The following is a 20,512-nucleotide window of genomic DNA, read 5'->3' on the forward strand; positions in this document are numbered from 1 at the left end:
CCACAGTTCCCCGTGGTCCCTGATATCACGACTTTGTTGACCTTGATTCCAACGTCTGCCTCCTGGTTCACGGTGATCGACCTAAAGAATGCTTTCTTTAGTATCCCGATTGCTGAGGAAAGCAGAGACCTATTCGGATTCTCATTAGGTGGTCACAGTTTTAGACTGAAACGTGCACCACAGGGCTATTGTGAGAGTCCGTCGATCTACAGTCAAGCCCTTAAAAGTCAACTTGATTCATTTATATTACCGGCAGGCGCAGCCTTGATTCAGTACGTTGACGACCTGTTGGTCGCCGCTGATACCGAAGATATTTGTAGAACTGCTACAGTATCATTGTTGCGGCATTTATGTGACTTACATCACAAGGTGTCACCTTCCAAGCTGCAATATTGTTGCCAAGAAGTAACCTACTTAGGTCACTTATTGTCAAAAGAAGGGAGAAGGTTGACCCCAGAGAGAATTGCAGCGATTACCCGAATGACTGTGCCAAAAACTCAGAGAGATGTACGTGCCTTTCTAGGTATCACGTCATACTGCAGACAATGGATCCCAAATTTTTCACTATTGGTGAAACCATTGTTAGCTCTCACGTGCAAGGATGTTCCGACTCCTGTGCCATGGACTGAAGAGTGTCAAAAAGGTTTTTCTGAATTACGTGATGTGTTGTGTTCGGCTCCTGTGTTAGGTACTCCTGATTACAGTAAGCCATTTACACTGTACATTCACGAGAGGGATGGTTGTGCGTTGAGTGTTCTGACGCAACAATTTGGTGACAAACAGCGCCCATGCGCATATTTTTCTTCGACCTTAGACCCAGTAGCTAGAGCTTTGCCGAGTTGTTTAAGAGCAACAGCGGCAGCTGCGGCGTCCATTCGACAGTCCGCAGGTCTGGTCATGGATAATATGCTTACGGTGATGGTTCCGCATGCAGTTGACACTCTTTTGAACCGAACGAAAACTCAACATTTGACGAGCGCAAGGTTGTCTGGGTATGAGCTGACGTTACTGGCTAGTCACATACGGATAAAACGTTGTAATGTGTTGAATCCAGCAACATTATTGCCGATCAACACGGAGTCAAGTGATGTAGCACCACATGACTGTTATCTGAGAACTGAAGAAGAAACGAAGGGTCATATTGACCTAAAAGATACTCCATTGGTAGATCCCGATGGTACTTTGTATGTTGATGGTTCCTGTTTTAAGTTACCGAATGGTGATGTGACGACTGCGTATGCTGTAGTGACGTTGAGTACGATTGTGGAAACTGCGAGATTGAGTCAGAATTCGGCTCAGGCAGCTGAGTTGATTGCCTTGACGAGAGCGTGTGTGTTGTCTAGAGGAAAACGGGTGAATGTGTTTACAGACAGTCAGTATGCTTTTGGTGTGGCGCATAGTTTTGGGCGATTGTGGAAAGAAAGAGGATTTTTTACGTCGCATGGTACGAAGATTCAGCATGGACAGCTTGTGAATGACCTTTTAGATGCACTTACATTGCCTAAGCAGGTGGCCATAATTAAATGTAGTGCGCATCGAAAAGTGACAGATGATGTTGGTCATGGTAATGCGTTTGCAGACGAAACTGCTAAAGAGACAGCTAGAGATCTGACAAATCGATTGTACGTTGCGAATTCAGTAAGATGGCCAGCAGAGACTAGCATGTGTGAGGACACGGTTGAAAGTGTGAAGGAAATACAGAATGAGGCCACTGAAATGGAAAAGACTAAGTGGAAAGAAAGCACGGGAAAGTTAGACGAGAATGGATGTTGGGTTGACTTGTCAGAGAAACAGAGATGGATGTTACCGGATGCATATGTGCTTGCTGTTGTTACAATGGCCCATGGCGCAGCACATATTAGCTCCAAGGGCATATGCAAGTTATTGTCTCCTGTATGGAAGAATGATGGGATTACTAAATGTGCAGAGAGAGTGGTTAAGAATTGCATGGTATGTTTGATGCATAATCCCGGTAAGGGCACCCCCACTCCACCTGGTCATTTTGCCCCTCCTACATGTCCTTTCGAAGTTATCCAATTGGACTTCATCCATATGGAGAGATGCAACAATTTGAAGTATGTTTTGGTCGTAGTATGCGCATTCTCCAGATGGATTGAGGCTTACCCTCTTAAGGATAATACTGCCCTATCCACAGCTAAAATTCTGCTTAAAGAGTATTTCCCCAGGTACGCATGCCTCGGATTGTATGGTCGGACAACGGAAGTGAGTTTGTGGGAAGTGTGATGAAGAGTGTGTGTCATGGTTTAGGAATATCCCAAAAATGTCATAGTGCTAATCATCCTCAGTCAGCAGGTTTGGTGGAAGGATATAATGGCACCCTGAAATTGAAGCTTGCTAAAATCCAGGCAACGACTGGTTTATCATGGCCCGACGCTTTGCCTCTAGCTCTCTTATCGACCAGGGCTACTGTACACTCTCGAGTAGGGCTTAGCCCCTATGAGATTGTGTTCGGCCGCCCTGCGAACATTTGGGGGGTTCTGAGACCTAAAGAGTTTAACAGACTTGAATATCCAATGTTGATTGATTATCTATATGATCTGACTGCTAAATTGAGTTTGATTCATCAACAGGTCTTTGAGGCTCTGCCGTCACAAACAGAGGGTCCTGGTCATCGGCTCCAACCAGGGGACTGGGTCCTCACCCGTAATTTCGGACGAAAACGCCACCTTGAGCCGAGATTTGTGGGACCCTTCCAGGTGCTACTAGCCACGAGGACGGCGGTTCGGCTGGAGGGACGAAAACACTGGGTGCATGCCACCCACACCAAGAAGGTTCCGCTTCCTCTGCCGGCAGACACATGGATACGTAAAGGTTTTTCCTCGTCTGAAACTGACGTTCCCCAGCGCTTTGTCTCATTTAGCGAAGCTCAGCCCATAGGGAACACTTCAGTTTTATCTGACACCCCTGTTGATTCCTCCCAAACAATTTCCTTTCCTTCATCATTGGAGAATTCAAGTACTGAACAATTGCCTGAACAATCGAACACTCTTTCGCCATCCAATCCACTGTTTGAAGATCAGACTCGACCCGGAAGAAACCGATACTTTCTTCGTACACGCAATAAAGATGAATACATTTTTATTATTTTGATTTCAAAATACCCCCTCACATTTTGCCTTGACCATTGTGGACATTTTATTATGTATGCATTTCTTTTCCAGAACAGCTAGGAGACGTATATAAAATTGATTATTTAACTGATTAAAACCTGTCATCTGGGTTGGCCGTAGGGCAGCGCGGGTACTTCTTTCTGTTTAGCAGTTATTGACATTAGGTCAATTTCTTTTGTCGATTTCTGGGAACTCCTGGGAATTGATAATCGCTACTCAGAACGAAGTGCGTCAAGAACGTTGCGGACGGTTGTTAGAGGATGGAGTTCTCCAAGCTGTCGAAGCTAGAGGAAAAGACGGCGCAAAGATCTAAATTGTGCAGCACATTTCGAACAAAATGTTTTTTATTACAGGTTTTCATGTTGTTCCTAACTGTTTCTATGCTGCTGGTGGGTGGAGTATATTTTGGCTTTCAATCATTACTGCCTTCTGCCTTACCTACCTCTCCTTCTCATGATCTAAATTTCGTCTCTACTGTTTCTCCACATTCTTTTCACCTACTGCCCCAACATGAGCAAGTCAGACGTGCGGAATTTAGAAACAATTCCTTTGTGCAACTTTTGCATCAGCATCAGTTGGTGGTAAATACTACAAATTGTTGGGTGTGTGGGCTAATGCCACATACCATGGACAGGGGTATCCCATATTTGGTTCTTCCGTACAGCCCCCAAGGGTCTGCTCGGGCATTCCAAATCATGTTCCGTAGTGCACTAGATTCCTACCCCCATCGAGAGCCACGCTCAGCAAGCTTTGGTCCTGGCCCGTACCATAAGTCTCTGGCGACAGCGATTGCTGATCTAGATAGAGACATTTTTGATGCTTCGCTCATCCCAGAGGAGGAAGTGCAGGCCTATAAGTACCTTAGTGAGGCTGAGTATAGTATATCAGTGGGTGATAGACAGCTTAAAAGCTCATCTCCAATCTGGATTGTACCTCACCTAGGCCACTTTTGTTTGCAAGGTCGTGGCCGAAATCCAAGAGCCCAGCTTGGGAAGAGTGCTTGTGTGGATACTTACGTTCTACCGATGCTCTCTTCCCCTGTCTTTCTGACTGCCAAAGGTACCTATTTTGTAGGTTATGACCGAGCATATACGTGGTTACCTCATGACTTCTCAGGTACCTGCTATATTGCAAATCTCTTGCCCCCGACTTTCACTGTTGCTGCCGACTATCACAAAATCAGAGTTGTGAGAGGTGTCATTAGTAAAGAGGATACTTCCGGTCAAGAAGCAGGAGATTTCTTCAAGGGTTTTCTACCGTTTTGGGGCCCTATGGTCAATAGCAGAAATCTGAGACAGTTAACTCGTGTAGTAGAGTCAACCGCTAACATAACTGCAAGCGCCCTTGGTAATCTGACAGCAGAGCTTCAAGCGGATAGACTTATGACGTTACAGAACCGTATGGTTCTAGACATTGTTCTAGCAGATAGAGGTGGTGTGTGCAAGGTCATCCATTCGAGCTGCTGCATATTCATACCGGATAACGCCCCAACGGTTTATCAAGCCATCTCCAAGTTGCACAAAATCTCGGAGTCCATACACGTGGACGAGGGAGATTGGACGCTTCTAGGATGGTTTTGGGGTCTAATGTCGACTTGGGGTTGGAAGATTCTGATGGTTATAGGGGTTGTTTTGACGTTTCTGTTCACGTGTTGTCTGTGTGTACAGTGTGGTCCTGCCTTATGTGGCCTTTGTGCTACAACGTGTATAAGAAGGCCATCTGTTACCAAAGAGGCATTGATGGATAGAATTATGTTCCAACAACATCTGAATGATCTGATGAGAATCGAGATTGACTCCGACTTCGACTAGTTCTTGCCTACATGAGGGCAAAAGGAGCATCTGAGGTTCCGTGAAAATCGTTACGACGTTTTGGCCATCGCCGAATATGGACGAGTGTGGTATCTATGAACCGTAGATGACGAGTTTAGTAAGTGTACGCTGTATCGCCATGCTACTCAGAAGAGTTCATCTCATTCACAGGTTTTTTCCAATGAACCCTCGGTTCCATTTTAGATACGGCATCCATTTTGTTTCTTGCCCTCACGTAGTCAGCGAACAGGCAACTGTCCGCATCGTGACCTTTTGTTCCCAAGCTTCACGGAAGAAGCATATGCCTTTTCATGCGTCTTTTATGAGTAGGGGGAGGATACTGCTAAAGCAGTTGCCTCCGCTCGAAGGTGATTCTGCCGTGCCGGTCTATTGTTACAGCCTCGCACGTGCTGGGATCAAGCCCTTTTAAGGTACGATTACGCATCCAATATTATCCTCACACTCTCTCCTCCCTGTTGTCTGACTTCCCTGCAGCTGTTCTTGTCTCTTTCTTTTGCTTATTTACAACTCAAGTGGAATGTACCTAATGGTGGGAAGATGTGCTTTTACAGTTGGAACTGGTGATGTTAATGTAATTATGTTTCCGGGGTTCTGAATACATGAAAGCGATCCTTTTGAATTTTACTGTGGGAACTGAGCTGTAACCTTTTGCTTACATATTGTGCAATGACAAGATCTTGTATAAAAGAGAGCGACCCACAAATGCAATTTGAAGCAGGCTCTTGGAACCTACACTCTGTTGTACTTCCCATGACTTTTGCATCCCTGCAGTAATAAACGCTGATCTTTGACGCCGAAGGAAGTCTCCCGTGTCTCTGTCTTTAGTGCGCCAGAACAGGTATCCCACGAAGGTTTTAGGTGTTGTTCCCTGGCACCGCTGGGCCTTAAATAGTCCAGTCCTTCAAAGGTTGTGGAAGCTCAAGATCATGTGATTGTGGTTGCGGAAGGAAACGTATGGAGTAAGAGAAAGGTTTCTGTGATTCCTGAAAATAAATCTTCTGTGGTGCGTGACAGGTTGTGTGGAAATGAGGATGTGGTAACCAAGGATAAAGGTGTTCATCAAGGGCTCGGGAATGGTGGTGTTTAGCAAAAAGGTGAGCTGGACAGTGATGATATTGCTGCTAAATGTCATAACAATGATTCCTTGGTTGATGGTATAGTCAGAAACAGGAAGCTTCCTGTACGATATATACGATATAAGGATTATGTGCTGCAATAGGATGTTTATTCATTGGACATCCAGCGTGTTTTGTGGTTCCACGCCACAGTTATAATATATTGTATGCTTTTATATTTTATTGGTTATTTTCTTCTAGTCATCTGTGTTACTAATTGATTTATAATGTTGCGTGAATGTACCTAATGTATTGTTCTCTTTTTAATATTGTTAAGAAGGGATATATGTTGGGTTTGGAATGGAATGGGAATGTTGGGAGAGGGGAATTGGGCAGGCAGCAGTTGCTACCGGAGATGGAGAGGTGATGGCTGAATAAAGAGTTTCCTACTGGCATTTGTGTTCAGGACATCATTTCAACCTGGACAGCTAGTTTTGCCATGAGAGATGCTCCTTTGCTTTGTGAAAATACTGTCCTCTGTTCAGCCAGTCATCCAGGTATGATATACACAAAATACCTTGTTTTCTCAGTTGAGCCGCAACCACTGCCTGGTATTTGGGAAAGTGTTTGTGGTACTGATTTGAGACCGAAGGGTAACACCGCATATTGAGAGTGGTGAGAGCAATGGTTCTATCTCTATGGCTTTCTTGTGCAGTAGGACATATGTTTCTTGTTTCCTGCAAATGGGCCATTATGGTTTGTTTGGGAGGGGCTGGTGGTGGGGCACTGGTGAAACGTAAAGCGTAGCCGTTTTTAATAATTTTTAGGACATATTTGTCTGTTGCAATTTTTGTCCACTCTTCCCAACGAGACTATACCACCTCTCCAATGTAGTGGATAACTGTGGAGGGGGGTATGTGATCCTCGTTGCTTTTGATTGGAAACTTTTCCCTTAGTTTGCAAGTGCTTGTGTGGAGAGGATCTTCGTCTTTGGTATTGGCTTTGAAAAGACCATTGAGGTTGTCTCTGTTGCTGTTGGTATTGGTAAGGCCACCTAGGGGTTTGATCCCTACGGTACAATTTTTTTTGTCATTAGGCTTGAATTGTTCCAAGAATTTTTTCAGTTTTTCTAAACCCACTGCCTTAAGGGTTTCTGGTTAATTTTTCATACGGAAAATTTCATCTTCCATTTGCTGTCTGAAGAGGGAGGATCCGGTAAAGGGCAGATTAGCGATCTTCAGTTGGGCGTCTGGCTTTAAAGATGAAAGTCTCAACCAGGACGTGCGTCTTAGGAAAATGGAATATGACACTTTACTCCACATGCGTTGAAAACGTGTGCCATTACCCTGCTTTTTTTACTCCACAACAACTATTACAACGCAGGGCTTTGCACCGCAAGTCATTACAACTCATTGTCCATTACAATGCAATTTACTATTCTGACTCCACTGGGGTGTTGTAATGGGGAATGCATTGTAATGGCTTGCGGTGTTAAGCCCTGCTTTGTAAAAGTTACTGAGGTATAAAAAATGCAAGGTAATGACATGCATTGTAAAGCAGTCGGTGTAAAGGATGTTTAACAGGGAAATGCAATGGCAAAAGGTAGTAACGGACAGAACAACCGAGCCAACTGCAGTGCTGATGGATTAGTTTGAAATGAGAGCCCTCTCTGATCATTTCTATATAATCTTGTTGTCTGTGATCTAGTAAATCAGATATGAACGACTTCATTCATTCCCAAATATGATATCCGCACAATAGTGCGTAAATGCGCCTTGAGCGCGCCGAAGGTGCGCCTAAGGTAAGCCCGTCTGCGCACGTCCGCGGCCAGCCGGGCCTAGGGGCATGGCGCTATGCCAATTTTTGTTCTTACTCGGCCGACCAACTCTGCGCTCATCAAGGCCCTTGGCATTTAGACCCTGTAACACAGGGTCATGTCTGTGACATGGGCATTGCTAGAGCTCCTCCCCTACCGTCCCTCCCTCTTAATATACCCTCTTCGTTGCTATCACCCATCTCCCCACCCTCCGGGGCCATCCCTAACACTGTTACTATACCCCCACCTTCCCCCTCAGGAATTACCACCCCGACTATTTCGGCCTTCTTGTTAAATACTCGATCGGCTGTTAAACATCAGTCAGACCTGTTTATTTTTCTGGATACCCACAAACCGGACCTAATGTTCCTAACGGAAACCTGGCTCCGCCCTGATTCCCTGCCTAGCCTATTGGCTGCCCTGCCCACCTCATACTATGTTTTACGAGCGGACCGGCCCCTTGGCAAGGCAGGAGGAGGGGTGGCCATGATTGTCCGTACTGGCATTCAGTTCCAACTACTCCCCTCCCCCTCGATTTTAGAGGTTGATTTTCTGGTTGCCCGTTCTGTGTCTTTTAATACTCCTATCACCTGTGTTCTGATGTACCGCCCACCCCAATCTATGCCCCATTTTCTCCCAGCTTTTCAGGAATTATTAGCTACACTCGCAGTAAGCCATTCATCGGTTCTGGTGCTTGGGGACTTTAATTTCTGGCCCTTTGCTCCAGCGGAAAACGCATCTTCCAGAGAGTTCACCGAACTGCTTGGTAGCTTAAATTTCATTCCACATGTTCATACTCCCACTCATGTTCAGGGTCATACCCTGGACCAAATCTGGTCTCTTAACATTCCTATTCCTGTCCCTATCGTTACTCCCTGTCTATGGTCTGACCACTTCCTGATCTCTTTCTCCCTGGACTTGAGGTCAGCTCAGAAGCCACCTCTCCTCAAGAACACCTGGGCACGTAACTGGGGCAAAGTCGATATTCCATCTTTGTGCTCCTCTCTCTCAACTTCTAGCCCAGCCATTGATAACCTCTCTATTCCATCTCAAGTTGAGGATATAAACAAATGGCTGTCCAGGACATGTGATCAGGTGGCCCCCCTTAGGCGTGTTCAGGTGAAGCGCACCCACCATGCGAACAAGTGGTTTAATCAGGAGCTTAAAGAGAAAAAACTGGCGGCTCGCCAAGCAGAGAGCACCTGGAGACGCACCTACAGTGAGACCTCAAAAATCCGGTATAATTCTTTCCAGGTGGAGTACAAGAGAGCTATTCTGAAGGCTAAAACATCTTATTTTTCAGGCAAGATCATCCAAGCGGAGAATAAATCGAGGGAAATCTTTGCCACAGTGTTCAAACTGGCCTCCTCGGACAGAACAACTGCCAAACCGGTTCCCTCCCAAAAGCTGTGTGATTCCCTGAATGATTTCTTCATTAGTAAAATTGAAGACATCAAGTCCAATATCCCTCCTCCCTCCACATAATTTTCTGACATTTTCCCACCTAACAACTCTTGTCACTTTGACCAATTAACCTTACTATCTGAGGAGACCTTTCTCTCTATTCTCCCTAGTGTTAAATCCGGCTCTCCTGCAGATGTCTGCCCAGCTCACATTATGTGTGACATTTTCCGAAGTTGTCCTCTCCCTCCTCTGACCTTTCTTAATGCGTCCCTCAAAACAGGAACTGTCCCCGCTCCCCACAAGTCAGCCACGATTGTTCCCATTTTAAAAAAGCCTGGCGCCGACCCTACTGTATTGGCAAACTATCGCCCCATCTCCCTTCTCCCCTACCTGGCGAAGGTTTTGGAGCGGCATATCACCTTTACTCTTTGTTCCTTTATTGAGTCCAGTGGGTTCCTTGCCCCCTCTCAAGCGGGTTTCCGCCCCCTCCATTCTACCGAAAAGGTGGTGGTATCCGTTATGGACACACTTAGAGAGGGGCTTGATTCCAACCTCCCCCAAGCGCTGATTCTCCTCGACTTGTCTGCCGCCTTCGACACGGTTGATCACACCATCCTTCTTTCCCGTGTCGAGGCGGCAGGCATCGGGGGCTCCGCCCTGGCTTGGGTGACCTCATTTCTTAGTGGTCGCACCCAAGCCGTCCATCTGGCAGACTTTTCCTCAATGGCTCATAAAGTACGGTGCGGTGTCCCTCAGGGCTCTTCTCTTTCCCCCCTTCTTTTTAATCTGTATATCTTCCCACTTATTTTTGCTTTACAACGTTTGGAGGTCACAGTGTTTAATTACGCTGATGACCTCCAGCTCATTTTTAGTCTGTCAAACTCACCTTATTCTATTCACAACTTCCAGTCAGTGATAGTCTTCATCAGGGATTGGATGAATTCTAACCACCTGAAACTCAACCCTGATAAGACTGAGCTCGTCCTGACTGGAGGTAAACTCAATCCTTGGTCTTCTGCTTTCTGGCCTTCCTCGCTCGGTCCCCCTCCTCTTCCCTCTTCCTCTGTTAAAACTTTGGGGATCACTCTTAATCAACACCTCACTCTTCACTCGCACGTCAGCACGGTGGTTTCTTCTTGTTTTTTTGCGTTGCGTACTATTCGCAAGATTTCACGTTTTTTTCTTCCTCAGCCCTTAAGCTTATTGTCATGGCGATGGTTCTCCCTCGCCTTGACTATGGCAACACACTGTACAATGGCATCCCTAGTTATGCCCTTCGCCGGCTCCAGCTAGTGCAGAACCAAGCTGCCCGCTTGGTTCTTAATTTACCTAGATCCCAGCACATCACTCCGTCTCTTTGTTCCTTACATTGGCTCCCGATAAAAGAAAGAGCCCTGTTCAAACTTGGATGCCTGACTTTCCAGGCTCGTGCCGGGACAGCTCCAGCCTTTATTAAAGCTAACATCCACCATTATATTCCTAGTAGGCAACTAGGTTCCTCCTCCCTTTCTCTTTTAGTGGTCCCTCGATTTAAGAAAAGTAGGACAGGAGGCTGTAAGTTCTCTGTCCTTGCCCCTTCCTTTTGGAACTCCTTACCCCTCTCCATTCGTACATCGGAATCTTATATGGAGTTCCGTGGGAGACTGAAAACTTTTCTGTTCTCACAGGCCTTTGCATCTTAATCCAACTCTGTCCGTGTTGCTGAAGTTGAACTGACCCCGCAGCGCCATGAAACCGCTAGGTAAACGCGCGCTATATAAATATTTTAAAATTCAAATGTGTAGATGCTGTACCACACTTCTTCTTTCCAATTGCATCCATTTGTTTGCTTTCTCGGTCAGGTGGAGCTTAGTCTCTGGAGCAGAGGCATGTTTACTGCAAACTGCTGTGATAATTGCAGAGTCCGGTTTAGGATAAGCTTTGAGTGAGATATTGCTCCTGCATGATGTCTATGAGGCCTGGAAGAAGAGGTAAAGAGGCTTTGGTGTAGCTCTAGGTTGTAGAGTTTCCTGTATAAGAGATACTGACAGTTGGGGGATACCAACTTGGATCTTGAGCATCGAAGCTCCTCTGACTAGAGAGTCCTGAAAAGTGACAATATCATCAACAGGAGTAGATCCAGACAGAGAGCGAGGTGGAGACATTGGTGTATATAAAGAAGAGGAATCTGGAGATCCAGTTCTTGATGAAGTTGACAGTGATAGTTGGCAACCTACGACTCGTAGGTGATTTTATAGGTGAAGGAGCTTTCCATTTGTGGACAGGTGACATTGATGTAGCTCTTGAGTGCCGTTGAACAGGAGAAACATTAAGAACTTCTAAAGGAACCTGAAGAGGATCAGAAGGAGGAATAGCAGGACATATTGGTGGAAGGCCTGTATCCTGCTCCAGTGTGGAAGGGTCCATAAGCTGGGGTGAACCAGATCAGTGAGAAGAGGACAAAGAGCTCTCCATCTGAATGATGTTTGAGGTCATTAGAGAGTGTTCGATGTTGTACATTGCCTCTATGACAAAGCTGGAGATCTTGGAGGAGAGACACGTCTTTTCAAAATTAATTGTTTCAACGTCGAAGAGTGGCATAATATTGACGTTGAATGAAATGACGGTGAACAATGAGAAAGTGACATCGACCAGTGAGATCATGACATCGATTGAGGTCTTGCCGTAGATGCCGATGTTGATAATGAGCATGACGGCGGTAATGTAACCGTGTTCGGCATTGAGATCAGCCTTGCAGTCGATAAAGATGTCAAACTGTGGCGATTTGCTGTTGACTTTGAGCCGTCCTTCGACGGTGAGCATGACATTAGCAGACTTCTCAGCGCTGACTTCGATTGCTTCGACGTCGTTGATGGTGGCGGTGTTGAGAATGAGATATTTTGGGTTTAGATCTCCTCTTAAGTCAGTCTTTATCTGTTTTGTACATTTTCTCAGAAGGATGACGAGGAAGATCTCTCCAATATTCTCATTTTTCTCCTTTCTTTGTTTGCTTTCAAATCCTCCATCTATCCACACAGTCTGATGCCTTCTCAATCCCTAATTGTCCTTTTTGATATTTTTGATATTTTACTGCAAATGCCACAACCTTTTATGAGGTGTTGAGCAGATAGACACACCACACAAACCTTGTGGGAATCGGAGGAAGCTTTCTTTCTACCACAGGAAGGACACTATATGAATAGAGCTGGTGTTTTTGACAGAATTTTCCTCAGAAAAAACTGCAAAAGTAATTAACTTGACAGAAGAGATGGTCAAATGTCAAGAATAAAAAAGAACTGACTTTCACAGGCAAACTGCCACTGCAGTGCATTGTGGGATGGGATCCCTCTCGCATTCTTAAAAGAACAGGTCACATTTTTGTACTTTTTAGAGTTAGCCTATCACGCTGATTTATACTTTGCATTCTACGCTTTCTGGCACACTCCCTTTTCCTCTGAAAACTGTTGTAGACTTTGCAGTTCCTGCCCTCCTGCAGTCTCTACCAACATGCTCCAGGAAAATACAACTCTGACACTCTACACTACAAATTAATGGAAAATGTCTTTCAGTGATGAACACTATACAGATCTTTTTCCTGGATATTCTTCATATATTCAATAAGGTGTTCCGGGGTCTGCGGAGGCACACAGGATTATTCAAGGTTTATGCCTATCAATAAAGAGCCTACGTTGCTGAATGTAATGAACTTCAAACAGGTCTATCTTGACACAGGTAAATGTTAGCAGACATCTGGGCAGGGCCCATCTTTTGTCCCCAAGCCAGGCCAGCATCATTCCCAGTGGGAGAGGAGCTGCCCCAGGTATGGTTCAGAGTGACCACAAAGGAGGGGTTGCTTATTTCCCTGGCCACACACCTAGTGATTGGGAACATAGGCACTGCCAAGGTGGGAGGTGTTTTACCATCTAGGGTTTAGGCAGAGATTATTTGCAGTAGGGCACAGAGGAAGTGCTGCAAACGTGGGTAGAATTGCCCCTGGGAACATTTACCCTATTAGTTAGGGTGGAGCCAGGAGTCACCTCCACCCATAGGCTGGTGCCAGGCATAAATATGCCATGCACAGTACCCTCCTTAAAATGGATGAAAACCAACTGACTCAAGCTCAATACAGTCAAGTTGGAAGTAGTAATCTTCGGCAAAGACACCTTGCTCTGGGACTCCTTCTGGCAGCCTGCCGAACTCGGTCCCACACCTTTCATCCTTCTGAGGTCAATAAAATGAGTACCCATACGCTAGGTGGCAATAAACGTCTGTTATTCAGCGCTAAGATACCCGTTGCGGTGAACGTGCACTTTACAAATACACAATATGTTATGTTAACACTCAACTGAACAGAAGCCTCTTGACCTTACACAACTCAGCATCTAAGCTCATTCTCAACTTTGCACACAATTCCTCCAAAGGCTTCTTTAGATTAATCACTCTTCAATAACACAATATTGATCCAACATACCTCAACAACTGCAAATAATTCCACAAACCTACCAGATGCATCTACTCAGCCTTACTACTACTCACACACACCCTGCACATATGGTAGTTTCTAATTCGCTCCAAAAGTCTGGAACAACCTGCCTGAGCACATCGGAGCCTCCTCCTCAGTTTTTGAATTCTGCAAGAAACTGATGGCCTGGCTCTCCACCTAGCCGTGCTCCTAGCTCAGCCCAAACAGCTCCTGCTTCAATGCCAGGACACCCTCCCGAGTGAGTTGTGCACTATACAAATGCACATAACATAGCATACCACAATATTTTCTGGACCTGTGAAAGAACAGAAGGGGACCGGATCTTCTGTCTGTGACCTGGTGCCTGGGCGACTGGTCCCACCCTCCCTCTTGTACCCAGGACAAGATGAAGACTCTAAGGGGTCTGAGCTCCTGTTCAAGCTACATGGATGCAATAAGTTACAAGAGGCCTTTCCTGCAACTTCCAGCTGACCAGTTCCAATGGGACCTGCCCTGGACCCTACTGTTGGCCTTTGCTGGAGTGAGTCTTGACCCCATGTACTGTTCTTAAAGTCCTTGTTACGACTCATGCCTCCTGCGCTATCTGTTCCCCTGGCCCAGTTTCCCCCCAGCTCATCTCATCTAGGTAGTAGTCATAATTGATCCCCTTGGGCATTCCCTCCACAACCCATTTGCAGTACAGTCACACAAGTGACCCTTGACCCGTCCCTCAACTTCCCATAGCCTCTTGCATAATAATGTAGCAGCGATCCCTTGAGATTAAGGCCTCCTGTCAGTCCTCCCTTGTTTTCCAGTGCGTGTCACTTTTGCCTCAAAATCTTGTAAAATTTGAAATCTGGTGGCCATCTTTGGTGGACTAGTAACAATATCGGAACCCATGTCTATAAGCATTGCTTGGCTTCTACCATACCTGGTTGGAAGTTTCTCGGTCACTAGGAACTTACCTTCTTTGGCTCCAGCGGCGAACTGTCTCTAGCGGCGAACTGTCTCTAGCCAAATTCTGCCTTCTGGCTCCATCTGCAACCCTTCTCCAGATGAATTGCTCTGCTGAATTCTGCCCTCTTGACACCAACTCCCTGCAAGGAAAGAAAAGGAAAGAAATTAGACATCATTGGAAAACAACTCGACCATGCCCAGAACTGCAAATAAGGTCAGTGCACTGAACCTTCTCACAAAGCTTTTGAGGGAAACTTTTGTTAAACAACTAAGATTTGAAACATTTGACCAAGGCTCAAAAACCTTATGTGTAGTGAGCCCTGGTCACTGGTGTTACGTGCCACAGTCTTGAGTTCATCTCTAATGGCTCCTATTCTTCAATAAAGGAGGACTATACCTCAAAAACTCTAATGCTCATACCCTCTATGCTGCAATAGAGGAACCCTGATCTACATTCATACATTTATTAGTAAGACATTCTGTTGGTGGAACTAATGCTTTGTGGGGCGGGAGAAGTCAAAAGGGAAATAAGTATAAGAAACTTATGTTTAATACTTGTACCCGTACAGTGAATTACCAGACAAGAGTCCTAGTCCCCTGAGACCTAGTGTATCTAGACCACAGACGAGTCTGATGTTTCCGCAGACACAAGTCAACAAACCCTTCTCTTCCAACTCCAAACACTCCTCTGGAGGTCAACTGCTAACACAGGAGGGCAACCTTAAAACTCATGGTGCATCCTGAGCGCTTACCTCAGGGGGATTGTGGACCCCCTTTGTTCCTGCAGGACCCCTGGTTTTCAGGTGAGTAGGATCTCAGTGGAACAGTCCTGGAATCTTGGCTGGTGTCAAAGGGCACTCCTGCATTTTTTAAACCTGGGACTTGGAAACTGTTTGACCCCAAAGACCTCCGGACAACCAGGACCAACCTGCGAAACTGATCCGACTAACATGCATTGCTGCTGTGCCACAGAGTCAGGTTGGTCCAGCAGGCGAGGGACCTTCTCTAGGCACGAAATTCAAATTTCTCCCCCTCAAAGTTTTTATGACCACCTGATTCTCACATGCTACAGCACACTTATGCTCTGGACATAGCCCCCCTCCCCCAGTAGTGTTGTCCTTGGTGCATACTGTTACACTATGTATGCCCTTTATTTGTGATGGAGCAAGTTTTCACATATACTGAAACTTGCTCATACTCAGCCCTCCTGAAATAACATGCAACATACTAACCAACATGTTTTGCCCAGCGCTTGGACGCCTCCGGGCAGCAATTCGCGCTTTATAAGTGTACATCCTATCCTATCCTAATATTTGCATCAAACGACATATTTAGCAAGCTGGGGAAGCTTGTCTATGTGCTTTTACTAACCGTAACACGAGTGTCTTAATATGGCCACCGAAAGCGCGGGAACTTTACTGCGCGTGCTTACGCCACATCTACATGGCGTGACGTACATCTGCTTTGGTAGGAAATCCTTGCTTCTGCGCACTAGTGCCAAGATGGCTGCTTCATGCTTACTCATACTTATGCGCATGCTGCTGCTTGTACTAAACTTGTTTGTTCTGCTTAACCATTATTGCTTTAGTATATAAGTAGGCTTAGATAGAGAAATTGTCCGACTTGTCCGAGTAGCTGACCTGTCACTGACCCAACGCATGCTATAGGAGATCGAGAGCAGAGGCGCTGGTGGAGCACACTGTCAGAAGAATCGAGGTGTTGTGGGAAATTATTGATTACCCAGTCGGGGTAATAATTGGCCTAGAGAGAGGGGTGTGATGCTGGTGTTGCATTTAGCGGAGGTCACCTGTCCTGATCTGCACCTGCCTTGTCCCGTGGGCACCTGATTAGTCAGGAGCCCTGTCTTTTGTCCCAGCCCGTGGCCAGGATTGGTCTTTGCACCGTTCTAGGTAAATATAATCCATGTTGTATGTCCTTGTGCTATTTCCCTTTCTACCCCTTTCCAGGTACCGATGTCTAAAGGTGTTGCTGTGATTTCTTGCAAACTTTATATCTTATTAATCATATTTTTACTTATGAAATTTATGGTCTCTGTAATTTGGAAGAAGACTCACTTGAACTTGCATAGATAAAGCATTTAAAACTTTCTCAGAGTCTGTGGGTATTACAGGAAAGGGAAAATTGTTTAAATACTGCTTATTTATTCTAACACCTTTTCGATCCCTAGGACTTATAGCAAAGGTGACAAGGATTGGTAAGTCATGGTTTACAGATATAAGTCCTAAAAGGACTCAAAGTACTGATAGTCAATTAGTTAGTAACTAAAGGCTAGTTCAAAGTGTGAATGTTTTATGGGCCCAGGTGAGTATGGTAAAATTCAGCTAGTGGTCCCGCGCACTCTATCATTTGTATATTGATTGTATCCTCTTCCATTTGCAGTATATATATACTGGGTGGAGAGATAAGGTGTCGTTAAAGTGGTGCTGGCGAAGAGCTAGTGGGCACCGAAGTGTATTTGAGTAAACTGGAACCAACAATAATGTCTTCTAATGACGCGCTGTGTGACCGTGAAGCCGCAGCCGAGGCACTGTTCTTGAATCTCCCTTACTTTCATAATGAATCTAGTTTGCACGCGACCAATGCTATCAACAATGATACCAGAATAATGTTAAAATCTTTGGGAAAAACCTCAAAACAGAGCTCACCAAATGGCGGTAAAAAAAGTCCCTGGAAAAGTATAGAGATGCAAACAGAGTACCTAGAGAGTTACAAGTGATGATAGCACCCACATTTGAAAACCCAAATCCATCAATGCTTCAGGAGTAGGCAGAAAACAACCCGCAAGCCTCCATAAACATGGTACTGATTTTAATTAAATATTCTGAGACAGACCGTGAAGCAACCCTTAAGGAAATTGATCGGCTAAACAGCTAGTTGGACGGATTGGAACAAAAATTTTTTTTTTTTAAAAGGGCCGTGCGGAGATTTGAGGGCGAATAAAGAAGCACAAGGAAGTGATTAAGGCAAGGTAAGCATTCAAATTCGCACGTGACAAAATGATTGAGTCAGGAAGAGTTTTCACTTTTTCAAGAAAATTCGACACAGTAAAAAGACATTCCCTAACTGCTAAAGTGTCAACTATCCAAAAAGCGCCACAGACAGGAAATTTCCTTGAAGGTTCAAACTCCGATGTAAGCTCCATTCTAAGCAGCAGAGACTCTGATGATAACAGAGAGTCAGCACAAGGCATGAGAGAAATAACTTCAACCGACCTTACACCAGCGGAAGAGCTGAGGGGCATATTTGCAACAACTTGCGATAATTATCGCAAACTGCGCTTAGCGCAATTTTTTTTGTCGCCTCCTATCGCTGGATTTTATCGCAGAGATAATGCAGTATTACCAACGTTTATCTCCACGGTGATAAAAAATCCAGCGATAGCGGCGAATCCCATCTTTAACGTGAGATTTCCAGCTATAAAAATCCTATCGCTAAGGAAAATCTCGCTAATAGGGAGGTGGGGACTAGAATCCACCTCCCATTGACTATTATGGCTAAGTCAGGTTTTTACCAGGTGTAAAATCCTTATGCTAATTGCGGTTAAGGTGCATTTTTTTATCGCGTCGCGGGTATTCCTAAAAGGCGATAGCTGTGTTAGCGATTGCTTTCAGTCACTACCAGTTTCTGTACGCTCACTTTGCATGTCATTACCGATACATATCTCTGACATGCAAAGAGGGCCCAAACCGGTCGCTATCACATGGAAGCTGTCGCTAACTGCTGTTAGCGACAGCTTGGTAATTGGGCAATAAAAAATGTCGCCTCTTTATTGGCAAAAAGTGCCGATAAAGCAGCGATCTGGCACTTGCTAATATGCCCCTGAATTTTTTAAGGCAGGACCGAAGACAGACCCTGCGCCCTAGGAACCCTCAACCCAAACAGGGAGAACAAAGAACCAGTGTAGGAAGAGGCCTAGGAAATCAAGGAAACACCACCAACAGAGGGGCGCAAGCCAAGAAGTAGAGAAGATAGCCACGCCAGTTGATAACACTGTCATTAATCTAACGGACACTGTCTTAACATCTGCCGAAATTCAACTTTTATCGCTTGGTTTAACGTACTTGCCAGAGAGTAATTTTAAATTCAAGCAATCCAGGTTCGATTTTTATAAGTTAATTCGAAAATTAAAATTAGTGACATTTTACCAATTTAAGATTGCAATGACCAACACGACCGAAACAACCAGCAAGGGCACAGGTACAACCTGCAGGCGGCAGACGTAAGAACTTTGAGGGTTCTCCAATCACTGGTTATGAAAACGATGATTTTAAACCTCTACACAACAGGTTATGACGGAAGCCGGTATCAAAATCAGCAATACTGCAGCTAGCCCTTTCCGATGAACTTCAACATTTGTACAGATTATGCCCAATTGGTGTGTTCAATGAGTGGATTGTGGAAGAACTAAAGAAACTAAATCGAACAGTGAATCAAAAGGTACACAAAAGAAATATGGAAAAGTTGGGTGACAATAAAGAAATTGTGATCAATAAGGCAGATAAGGGCGGTAACATCGTCTTATGGCCCAAGAATCATTATTTGGAAGAAGCTAAATGGCATCTGGATGACACACCCTGTTATAGAAAAGCAAACATTCAGGATCTACGCAAATTAGCTCTCACAATGGAAGCGATTAGGTTTGCTCACCGAGGATGAAATTAATTTCTTGAAAATGGAACACCCCATAACACCTGTCTTATATTTCATACCAAAAGTCCACAAAGGTACTATACCAGTTCCAGGGAGGTCCATCATATCAGCTAGAATAAGTCTTTTTGAATCAATGTCTAAATATGTTGACTTTTTTCTACAAGAATTTGTGACAGGGCTACCGTCATTCATCTAGGACACAAGTGACCTTTTATGAAAAATAAACAAAATGAAATGGGAGCAAGATTTTTTACCCATAGTGATGGACATAACGTCTTTATATACCAGCATCAAACACAGTGATGGGATGAGAGCTGTTAAACACATCCTCGATCAAATCCCATACATCTGTCTGAACACAATCGAATGGTAATCAAAATGATAGAATTGTGCTTAGTAAACAACTATTTTTAATTTAATAAAGAGGTGTATCAGCAGATGAGGGGTGTGGCTATGGGGGACTGCTTCTCCCCCAGTTACGCATGTCTGTATGTGGGAGGTGCAGGTCCTCAAGAAGCAATTCAAACAAATGTGGGATACACATGTGATGCAATGGTGGTGTTTTATCGACAACGTCTGTATTATGTGGAGAAGCACAAAAGAGGAAGCAGAGAGGTTTGTCCCCTTAATCAATAGCAATGAAATTAATTTAAGGTTTACAGCTCAAATCAGTAGCCACAGTAGAGGAATTTATAGATGTGCAAGTCTACATTGATAATAATTTGATTCACACTAGACTCCATAGAAAGACCACCGCAGTTAATTCTATCCTGCACGCAAGGAGCGTACATCCCAGTCATCTGATACGGAGCATCCCCTATGGGGAGTATTTAAGAATACGCAGAATTTGCAGCTCCGGTAATGACCTTATACAATGTCAGCAAGAAGCAACACAGAGATTCATTGCTCAAGGTACCATAGAACTGACTAAGACAAAGCCATCCAGAAAGCCTATGCACAGACAAGAGAGGCCAGTCTATTGGTTAGAAAGGACATTAATAATCCTACTGTAGCTACTATTAATAAAGTTGAGGAGATATCACAAGAGGTCAGGATGATCACAACATACAGCAAGCAGGAAAAACAGATCAGGCAGATTATCAACACTCACTGGCCGGTAGTGTTAACGGACGTCACACTAAATCAGATTCTCCCAGAAAAACCATTATTAACATTCAGGCGATCACCCTCTATGAGGGATGCAC

At 44.8% G+C, this 20,512-nt stretch overlaps 1 long non-coding RNA gene across 1 annotated transcript in view; it reads right to left on the minus strand.

The window, feature by feature from the left end:
* Positions 1 to 20,512, minus strand: part of LOC144767700 (uncharacterized) — a 553,639-nt gene that overhangs the window by 123,375 nt on the left and 409,752 nt on the right. The window contains exon 3 of the long non-coding RNA XR_013598312.1: positions 14,645 to 14,776. This is a non-coding gene — a long non-coding RNA (uncharacterized LOC144767700). The remainder of the gene's footprint in view (positions 1 to 14,644; positions 14,777 to 20,512) is intronic.

Source organism: Lissotriton helveticus, chromosome 7 (assembly GCF_964261635.1).
Source record: "Lissotriton helveticus chromosome 7, aLisHel1.1, whole genome shotgun sequence".
In the NCBI taxonomy this organism is placed as follows: Eukaryota; Metazoa; Chordata; class Amphibia; order Caudata; family Salamandridae; genus Lissotriton; species Lissotriton helveticus.